The following is an 11999-nucleotide window of genomic DNA, read 5'->3' on the forward strand; positions in this document are numbered from 1 at the left end:
AAGTGGTGCTCCGAACTGAACGAGCACACCTCCCTTGGCAAGATGTGGGCCCAGATCCGAAGGGCATCTGGGAAGGCAACACCACCACCACAAACCCATCCCAACCCAGAAGAGGAAGCCGCGAGACTTGCAAAACTGTTCTCTGACCGAGCAGCAACGAAAAACCTCCCGAGACAGGCGGAGGAGACACAACGGCGTCTGCGACAGGTCAGACTCAAGATGATCGAAGAGGCCTGCAACGGTGAAGATGACACCGATAGACCTTTCAACCAGCAAGAACTCCAGAAGTCGCTAAAACAAAGCAAGGACACAGCACCAGGGGCCGACAGGATAACCTACTCCATGCTTTCCCATGCCGGTAAAGCCGGACACGAGGCTTTGCTACAAGTCATCAATGCTTCGTGGACAGCACAAAGACTTCCACAGGAATGGAAGAAGGCAGATATACAGCCCATTCCGAAGCACAGAGAACCAGACAAACCGAGGCCCATCTCCCTTCTCAGCTGCATAGCCAAGACGGGAGAAAGAATGGCTCTCAAACGACTCAAGTGGAAAGTAGGCAGCCCACACCCTCACATTTTTGCTTACACCGAGAACACCGGCACAGGCAACAACATCGCCGAGATACTCAGCACAGTGGACTACAAACCAGCTCTGGTGGTCTTCCTTGACCTGGAAAAGGCCTTCGAACTAGCAAATCCACTGGCCATTACAACGACGCTCGGTGAAAATGGCGTCAAAGGAAGGTTGCTGGGGTGGATCCAGAACTACCTCACACAGAGAGAAGCAAGAGTACGCTTTCAGGGAGCAACCTCAAGCTACAGGGTCCATGAAAACGGAACCCCACAAGGAGGCATCCTCAGTCCAATGCTGTTCAATGTCCTGATGGAAAATCTTGTCAAACTTCCTTTCAGACAAACAGCCAAGCTTCTATGCTATGCAGACGACTTACAGCTTATAGTAAGAGGATCAAACAGACTAGCCAACACGCAACAAGCACTCCAACTTATAGAAGAGGAGTGCAACAGACTTGGACTCAAGATAAATCCAGCCAAGTCGAAAGCGATGGCCATCTGCACAGACACACCAGACAAGATGCTCTCCATACAAAACACGCCGGTAGTCTGGACCAACACCCACCAGTGTCTTGGAATCTGGTTTGACCAGAAACTCACTTTCAAGCCGCAACTCGAGTATCTCAGGCACAGGACGAAGAGCAGACAATATAATGAGGTCGCTCACCAGCACAACCGCAGGAGCAAACCTTCATGTGGTCAAAGCCTACTACACGGCCACCATCAGATCGCTGGTAGATTACAGTGCTCCAGCACTCATTGGACTGAGAGAAGACCAAATTGCTAAGCTAGAAGTCATCCAAAATAATGCTCTCAAGACCATGCTCGGAGCACCCATGTGGACCAGAATTTGCAATTTGCAAATGGAAACTGAACTACCACCCCTGGCAGTACGAGTCAAGCAGGTGACAGCCGGTCTCCTCGCCAAAATCTGTAGATCAGATAAGCCCACAGCTGCCAAAATTCGAATCAGTGCCTCCCTCCACCTCGACCACAGAGTGCGAGGGGCCACCTGGTCGCACGAGGCAAGCGAGGTTCATCCGACACCAGCAAGCAGAAACACTCGTCAAGAACAACCAAGACACACGAGACAATGGTTACGTAGTTCCTCCACCATGGAGCCCTCCACCAGTCACATTCAAAATTACCGACCTAGGCAATAGTAAAGCCAATCTCCAGAAGGAGGACCTCAAAAAAATAACTCTGGAAGCCATAGCCACCGAGACACCGGCTGATGCAGCATCATACTTCACAGACGGCTCCTATGGAGACTTTCTAATGGCTGCTCCACCCTACAAACAGAGCTGGTAGCAATCTCAAAGGCCCTACAACACGCTGCAACACAACACAACAAGTCCATCATAATTCACACGGACTCGAAATCGGTCATGCAGGCGCTGCAACACAGCCAACCAAGAGACAACATCCACATCATAACCTCAATTCTCGCACAGCTACAGGAATTAAAAAGACAAAACCGCCCAGTCGTCTTACACTGGATTCCCAGTCATGTAGGGATCGGAGGAAATGACGTGGCAGACGAAGCAGCCAAGGCAGCTAGTAGCGTACACATTCAAGTTCCAGCAAGCGTGCAACAGATCAAGAATTACCTCAGAAAGACTAGCAAGCTCCACATCAAAAAGAGCTTCCTTCACGCATTCAACGCTGGTTCCCAATCAGCCAAATGGCACCTGGCATCTACCAAAGGGGAACCACCTTTCGCGGACAAGAAAACACCAAGACAAACCCAAGTTAGCCTTCATCGACTACGACTAGGGTACAAGTGCTCCTGGCAGATGATCGGAAATGACGTCATGGAATGCACCTACTGTCAGGAGCCAGCAGCCAACCCACTTGAACACTATCTCCTCGACTGCGAAGTCACACAAGACCTCCGAAACAGAACTCAAAACTTCCAAGAAGCACACACAACACCAGCGGCCACTCTAACCCGAAAGGCCCAAACAAACCACATTCACCACCTTCTCCGGGTCATCACACGATACCCACCACCCAGATAGGTTAGAAAGTATCCTCTCTCAGCAAGTGCGGACCCCAGTTCGGGGGCCGCGCCACTCCGAAACTGACCACGTCCAAGAGTGGGGGTTGGTGGTAAGTGTCCACTGATCGGGGGTCTGCTCACACTTGCAACCTGCAGTATCCTTCCATATCTGCAGGTAGGACAACCTACAATCCCAATCCGGTCTGGCTGCTCCAGGAGCTCCAGCCAGAACCACAGAACGGGCCGCCTATAGGCAAAGGCCCGTGTCGGACTACGGTCCGACAATCTCAACAACAACAACAACAGCCAGGGAGACCATTCTACACTCGGCTACCGGGCCAGCAACATCTCTCACAGCTCCTCACCACCCAGCTTCCTGAGAAACCTCCTCGCCCTACAGGACCTCTGAGCAAGCTTCTCCACCTAGTCACTCCTAAGCACTGCGCTATACAACAATATATATACAAAAAGCGCATTGTGAGTTTTTATTCTACCTAATTCCTGAGTGTGAGATATCTACATGTACGTACGTTTGTGTGCCCATACTAAGATAATTGACAACTGGCCACTGTTACGAACCACGCGATCTATTGTCATGATCTACCTACCCAGCACCACGAGCAACGCCATCTAGGGACGAAACCCGAGTATGACTGGTCTTAGTTACCACTCCGGGATTTCCCTTCTCCATATCCTGGTTGTTGCGTCACCTCCTCCAAGTCTTCCTCATCAGCTCCGGATCAAGGAGAGTACAGTTCACTCTGGGAAGTGACCACACTAGGATCACCTATCCTGGAAACCTACGGCACAGTGACTACCTACCATCTTCTTCAATACTCAGCCTTACTCGTCAGCCATCTCAGCTCCGCACTTAAGTATTTGTTATCCTATATTGCCTCCCCACGTCCACTTGCTTCAGAATGTTGTATGTTGTATAAATATGTAAATACTGTTAAGCCAATGTTGCGTATGTTTAGGTTAAGTATGGTTAAGGGTAAATTATAGAAAGCTGAATATTTTGTTAAGGAATTTATGGTACTTTATTATACACAACAAAAACTCGCATCCTTTGTCTACCCTTTTATAGTCCGATTGTCTTTGTTTTTTTATTGTTGTTTCCTGTTGGGATCTGAATAGACTTTTAACTATATTCTAAATCCCCAACTCGTAACACCACATACAGTATGCTACAATATCATGAGTGTATATCATAGAAAATGCACTGTTAAAAAGTATAACTATTATAAAATATATAATTGTAAAATGTCTGATAAAATAACAAATAAAGAACTAACAGTAAAGGACTCGCCGAAAGTCGATGTATAACGGCATGTAAATGCTTTTGACAAAGGCTCTACAGTGAAAGTCATATGAAAGGCACTGAACTCAAGGCGGATCCAGGGGATCCCCCCGTTTTCATCATCCAGGGGGATCCCCGTTTTCATCAGCGGATCCAGCGGGGATTTCATCAGCGGATCCAGCAGGCGGATCCCCCCGTTTTCATCAGCGGATCCAGCGGTGGGATCCCCCTCCCCGTTTTCATCAGCGGATCCAGCGGGGGGATCCCCTCCCGTTTTCATCAGCGGATCTAGCGGGGGGGATCCCCCCCCGTTTTCATCAGAAAACTCCAATACTTTTTCTTATTGCAGTATTGTACTCAGATATTTTTTAACAGTAAAAATTAATTACTATTGACATCAGAATATCCCAATATCAAGTGCGCATGGTTTCAAATGGCCTCAAAATGCCCATGATAATGGTCAGATTTAAAAAAAAATCTGTGGGGGGCTTACAGCTACCTACCCCCCCCCCGCCACCTCTGGATGGATTGGCTCGCTTTGCTGGCCAGGTTTCCCCACCCAAACTTCTTGGACCCTCCCCCTTCTTATATTCCTGGGACTACCCCTGGAACTCAAACATGGAACAGGACGAAATGACTATTTTTGTGTTCCGAGTAGACGTCATCCTCTCGTGCCAACTCATCATAAAGCAGTACTGCTAAACTATCAATTATAAAATGAGGGAAATCAAATAAAATATCTTCATAATTATACTATATCATTTTTTTTATTCTGCATTTGACCTCCAAAAGACCTAATTAACAATTTCGGTATTTTTCCGACGGGCCACTGGCGCCGGTACCGTGACGTCACAGTCTACCGACTATGTTGTAGGGGTATCGAGATATTAATGTTGTCTAGCACTCAGGATGGAAGGAAACTCTAATGTGGTTTTCTTGTATAATATAAGTTTTATGATAGACAATCTGGTGCTGGAGATGCCGTGTGGTGGGGAGCTGCTCAGTAGAAGACGTTCGGTGAGTAGCTCGTTGAAGGAGGTAAATGTGCTAAGAGAGAGGAGTTTGAAACACTACTGAAGGTACACCAACCAGATATTGTAGGAGTTGTAGAACTGTTGTACAAGAACAGGAGAATCTACCCAGAGGAATATGAGTTCAGTATTGCTGGATATGACTCATTTATGAACCTTTCTCAAGAAACTTGGAAGAGGGGTGTGGTTATCTATGCTAGGCAAGACCTTATAGCCAGCCAGGCGAGGGTACAGGGAGAGGATGCTTTTGAAGAATCCAAGTGGTGTAAAATTAAATTAAAGGGAGGAGACTTACTTATTGCCGGGCGTATCTACAGATCCCTAAACTGTAGCCAACCAAACCAAAGAAACTTAAGAGACTTGATAGACAATGCAGCAATGCTCAACCCAAGCCACCTCCTTATCGCTGGGGACTTTCACTATGGCGACATCGACTGGAAAAACGAGTTCACCCCAAATGACTTGAATAACCCTGCTGCTCTTTTTGTAGAAACTCTGAGAGATAATTTTCTGTTGCAACATGTTAGAGACCCGACACATTACAGAGGGGAGCAAACACCCAAGCCACTAGACCTCATCATAACAAACAAGGGGGGTACGGCGGCCAAACTGGAACATCTAGCCCCAATTGCCACCAGTCACCATGTAGTGTTGTCATTCCGATTTAACTGTTACCTCATTCATGATAAAGCCAGGCTGAGGTGCAAATATTTAAAGGGCAATTATGACAGGATGAGGGAAGAGATGAGGGGCATCCACTAGCCTGACTCACTAAGGCACAAGAACGCAGACACTATGCTGAATATCATAACTAGTATATACCCAAAACCAAACCCAGTACCTCTAGGAGTACGAGGGGACTCCTACACATGAGCCATACGGCGGTCGACAAAGTTAAGAAGAAAACCCAGAATTTCAAGACGTGGGTTAGGTCAAACGATGAGCAGGACAGGAGAATGTATGCAAGAGCCAGAAACCAAGCAAAGGTAGAGCATAGAAGGGCTGAAAAGGAGTTCCAGAGGCTGGTTGCAAGTGAGGTCAAGTCAAACCCAAAGGCGTTTTATCGCTATGCAAAATCAAAATTAAAAACGCGAGTATGAGTATCAGATCTGAGGCTTGAAGATGGTAGTTATGCAGATTCTGACCAGGATAAAGCTGAAGCATTGAACAGCTTCTTTTCCTCGGTGTTCACAAGAGAGGATGCGATTAACCTTTCTGCGTTTGAGGACAGACGGTTCGACACAGCACTGCCCAACATTGTGAAAAGGGTCTAAGAAATAAACTGTCAAAGCTAAAGGTCCATAAGACTCCCGGCCCTGACATTGTGCATCCCAGAGTGCTAAGAAAGTTGTGCAACGAGCTTGCCGAGCCCCTGAAGATCCTGTTCTATAAATGCCTGGTTGACCGAAAGGTGCCCAGTGACTGGAAAATGGCTTATGTGGGTCCCATCTTCAAGAAGGGCGATCGTCACTCCATGAACAACTATAGACCGGTGAGCCTGACTAGCATAATATGTAAAGTACTTGAGAATATTATCAGAGATGCTGCAATAGAACATCTACTACGAAACAACATTGTAAAGGATTGCCAACACGGTTTTATGCCGGGGCGTTCCTGCTTAACATAATTGCTCAAGGTACTGGGTATTTGGACCTATATTCTGGAACAGGGTAGTAATAGCGACAATATATACCTAGATTTTGCCAAGGCTTTCGACATTGTACCCCATGAAAGGTTGAAAATCAAACTGGAAGGATACAGAATTCGGGGAAATGTCCTAGCATGGATAGAAGACTTTCTACATGAACACAAGCAGTGTGTGGTGGTTAATGGCACAAAATCAACAACTGTACCTGTCACGAGCGGGATACCACAGGGCAGTGAATTGGGCCCGCTGTTGTTTGTTTGTTTCATAAATGACATGCCTGACGTTGTACACTCCTCCATACAAATGTTTGTGGATGACGTCAAGTTATTTTGGGAAATCAGGAACCAAGCGGACTGTGAAGAGCTGCAGAAGGATCTCTGTGGGCTCCAAGAATGGTCGAAGGAATGGCTGCTGAGATTCAATGTCACGAAGTGTAAGAGGATGCACTTGGGGCGTACCAACGATATGGAGGAGTATCGTATGTCCTAACGGGATGCACTATGTGAGAAGGACCTAGGTGTGTATGTTGATAATGAGTTGAAGATTTCGGGCCATTGCGAGAAGAAGGCAAATCAGGCAAATAAATTATTAGGTCTTACAAGAAGGTCGTTCAGATATCAAGACGGTCTGTCCCTCGTAACAATCTTCAACAATGAAGTGTTTCCCCATCTGGAGTACTGTCACCCCATCTGGTCCCCGAGATATGCTAGGGACTGTTAGTTTATTGAAAATGTTCAAAGGAGGGCCACCTGACAGGTGCCTGCACTTTGGCACCTCAGCTACCCTGAGAGATTGGAGCACATGAACTTGCCTAGCTTATACCACAGACGGGCAAGGGGTGACCTAATTGAGGTGTATTAGCATCTCAAGGGGCACTACTCAGTTGAGTGTCCTTACCTGGAGCTGGTGGACGCTCGCCCCACAAGGGGTCACAGCTCAAGGCTGAAGAAGCCGCAAATCTAGAAAACTGTGAGGGCAAACTTTTTCTGGGTGAGAATTGTGAACTCTTGGAACAATCTGCCAGAAAGTACTGTGACGGCACCGAGTGTGAGCTCTTTTAAGACAAGGCTTGACCAACACTGGAGCGGGTTCAGGTACATTCAGGAGCCGGTGCATGCCCAGTACTTGCCAACAGTGCGTAACAGAGACGTGACCGATCGCCCAAACAGCTAACGAGCCGATGAGTGGTGAAGAGGGTAAAAGTAAAAGTAAGTGTTTGTGATGTTGAGGTGTGTGAGTGGTGTTGGAGGGTGTGTGTGTTTGTGATGTTGAGGTGTGTGGGTGGTGTTGGAGGGTGTGTGTGTTTGTGATGTTGAGGTGTGTGGGTGGTGTTGGGATGTGTGGGTGATGTTTGGGTGTATGGGTGGTGTTGGAGCATATGTGTGTGTGTGGTGTTGGAGCATATGTGTGTGTGGTGTTGGAGCATATGTGTGTGTGATGATGGAGTGTATGTGTGTGATGTTGGTGCATGTGTGTGTGTGCGTGTGTAATAATAAAATAATAATAATAATAATAATAATAATAAACGGTTTATTAATAGAGTTGCAGCCGGTGGCTGAAAATATACAGACTTACATGCTATTTAGACACAATAATAAATGTTCAGTACATTTACAGGGCTGTACAGTACATAAATCAGCTGTTTATTAACTTAACAATACTGTAGATGGGATGGTGCTATTCTTATATCTATTAGTGTGGGCTCTTATGGGCTGAATTTTGTTGTAGTGGAGGACTGAGTGAGGTGGGTGTGGGACTGCAGGCGGTAGTAAGTGGCGATGACGAGGATGGTGCATTAGTCCACTCCCAAGCCCTGCTAGTGCGTGGTGGTGGAGGTCACTGAGGGATGGCATTTCCAGGGTGGAGAGAGCGTGGTTGTAGCTGGAGTAGTCTGAGCCGAGCGTGATTCTGCAGACCCTCTTCTGTACCTTCTGTAGCCGACGTTGTTGGGTAGAGTTAATTTTGGGAGTATAAATGTGTTGTAGATAGTCCTCAGCTCTGGCGTGGGTGCCCCAAGTGACCCGAGTCATAGTAGCATGTAGAGTCGGTACGAGGCTGCCTTGATAGTGTTGTTTACATGGGCCTTCCAGTCCAGTTTGTGGTCTATAGTTACACCCAAGAGTTTGGCAGACTGCACTAACTGGAGAGGATGGGCATCCACAGTAACTGCTGGAGCTTGCACTAGAGTGGTGGCAGTGTTGATGTGCATGACTACGGTTTTGGTGTGATTGATTGTGACCTTGTTCTCCGTAGTACATGCCTGTAGCCTGTCCAGGGTGCCTTGTAGCTATGAGTAGTCTGGTGAGGTGTTGTCCACTGTAACCCAGACAGTGCAGTCATCCATGTACTTCCACACGTACGTGTGTGTGTGTGTGTTCTCTTTCTTCTTGGTTAACACTGTACAGTATCAATAAGAAGTCATAAAATTTCAAATTTCGTGGGGCATTTCCGCTTCGAGAAGACCCAGCAAATTATCCCAGTAATATGAATGAAGCATAGTACATTTTCTTTTATTGGTTCTGTTGATCTGCATTAAGTATTATGTGCAATGAAAGTGATAAGCTTTGCAGTTTATCATTTGATGACATGAATGATTTTGCTATCCAAAAATCACGAAAGAAACTCTTTTAGTTTTCTGGTATCATACAAAATTATCTTATAGTACCAACTTGCCAAATGCTGTTATATGTATCAGCAATAAAATTAATATGGCATTTTTTTACATACTGTATGTACTGTACATCCATTTCCTGCTGTATCTGTTAACACTTGCTTGCTGCACCTATAATTTAGTGACTGTGGTAGTGACCTGGTGGGCCTGGGGGCCTCCGAGGATGACATAGCTTAGGGCCTCAACATGGCTTAATCCGGCCCTGCCCGGATTGTGTGAGGAGGGAGCGATGGTAAAGATCTCGGCCACTCCAGTTTCCTGTGAGTAGTGAAACTACCCAGTAATGCCAACTGGCAATGCATATTTTTTTTTTTTTTTTTTAGTAGTATAATTTTTATTTATTCCTCATACAGTAGAACGTCGATTTAAACCGATTCAATTTAAGATTATTGATTTAAAGCGACACCCACAATTAAGGACAATGTTTTAATTTAAAGCGAATCTTTCCTATTTTGCGCAAGTCAATCTGGCGCATCATATTTTAAAATTTGCACCTAATGTTTCTCTGGGCACGCTCCACTGTTCTAACGGCAAAGCTGTACTGTACATGTATACTCAAAATAATGTACTAAATGATTCCTAAAATTTTTGTATAGTGCAAATTATCGCATGATTATATTCAAATTAATTACAGAATTCCAGCAATGTAAATTATATTCTCCCCAGTCACTTCTGTGACATTTTACAAGCAAAATACATAAACTCAATCTAAAGGACATAAATAAACAAATAAATTCTTCACTAGACCTTCAGCGCCAACTGTCAAACATGTCACCTCACCTCACCTCACCTCCCTCCCTCCAACCCCATCTTCCCAGCCAGGGTTTGGTATTTTAGGCTTAAAGTTTTTATCTTATATAATGTCACAGACTAAAGTTAGAACATAATTTGTATTACTGGAATCCTTGCAAGACAGCAAATAATATGAAAATAAACGTTATACAGTATTACCCCGCCTAACGTGGTTTCACTTAACGCGTTTTTTCATATACGCGGTGCCTCGCCAGAGCTGAACTTTCACTTAACACGGATTTTTTCCACATATACGCGGTGAGTGTCCGGCTCCAGACGCTATTTTTAGATTTGCCCCACCCACCACCCTGCCTGTTTTAGCTCATAAAATTCATACAAATTACCCGGCCAGAATATAATTTACATTGCTGGAATTCTTATAATTTGGTGATCATTTTGAATATAAACATCATATATTTTGCATTAGACATACAAATTTTAGATAAAATTTTTTCTCTGAGTAAATATGTTATCTTTTGTGCAAAATATATGACATTTATATTCAAAATATTCCTGGTCTTACAAGGAATCCAGCAATGTCAATTATATTATCCTAACTTTAGTTTGAGGTATTATTTATTACAAAAAGTTAAATATTCTGGTTTTCCCACACATCTCCTTGGGACGGTTGGTGGGGGGTGGGGGGGAGGGAGGGACCGACCGACCATCTGTTACCCTGTGAAGAATATTTTTTTTTTTATTAACTGAAGATATTTGTTTTAGCTCATAAAATTCATACAAATTACCCGGTCAGAATATAATTTACATTGCTGGAATTCTTATAATTTGATGATCATTTTGAATATAAACATCATATATTTTGCATTAGACATACAAATTTTAGATAAAATGTTTTCTGAGTAAATATGTTATCTTTTGTGCAAAATATATTACATTTATATTCAAAATATTCCTGGTCTTACAAGGAATCCAGCAATGTCAATTATATTAACCTAACTTTAATCTGAGGTATTATTTAATACAAAATGTTAAAATTTATTTTTTTCACCCATCTCTTGAAGGGAGGATTGGTGGGAGGTGGGAGGGAGGGTTGGGACTGACCGCGCTGTTGGAAGAGGGGGGGAGGCAAGGTGGGGTGCCTTGATTGACAGATAGTGTCGTAAGAATATTTTTTTTTTTATTAACTGAAGATATTTGTTTTAGCTCATAAAATTCATACAAATTACCCGGTCAGAATATAATTTACATTGCTGGAATTCTTATAATTTGATGATCATTTTTAATATAAACATCATATATTTTGCATTAGACATACAAATTTTAGATAAAATGTTTTCTCTGAGTAACTATGTTATCTTTTGTGCAAAATATATGACATTTATATTCAAAATATTCCTGGTCTTACAAGGAATCCAGCTGTGTCAATTGTATTATCCTAACTTTAGTTTGAGGTATTATTTATTAAAATTTAGTAGTTTTCCCCCAAAAATTTCTCAGAGAGGGAAGAGCCAGTAGTGTAGTGTGAGAAGAGGGGGAGGGAGTTGAGTCCATTATTTGAATGGACATTAACTTGGCGACTGTATTTCTCTATTTCTCTTAAGTATTAATTGTGTGCATGTACCATCATAAAATTAAGATGTTATTTTTACTACAACATAGTTATGTGTCTTCAAAAAGTGGAGTTTGGGGGTCGGGCCGGTTTCTATTGGAATTAATCCCATATGTTCTGTTGTTCATTTAACGCGGATTTCACTTAACGCGGGACCCTCTGGGTTCTATTGACCGCGTTAAGTGGGGTACAACTGTATATTTTGCACGAGATAAAATTTTGTGCTCTTTGTAATAAAATTCTTAAATTAGAAATAAAATTTGTATGTCTAATGCGAGCTATGGCATGTTCATATTGAAATTAATCACTATCTTATAAGAATTCCTGCAATGTTAATTATACTCTCCCAGGTCAGTTCAGTGACATTTTATAAGAGAAAAACTTTAAGTCACTCTAAAGGACAGATAAAA

The sequence above is a fragment of the Homarus americanus genome, unplaced genomic scaffold, assembly GCF_018991925.1.
Source record: "Homarus americanus isolate GMGI-L3 unplaced genomic scaffold, GMGI_Hamer_2.0 scaffold7626, whole genome shotgun sequence".
Taxonomy (NCBI): Eukaryota; Metazoa; Arthropoda; class Malacostraca; order Decapoda; family Nephropidae; genus Homarus; species Homarus americanus.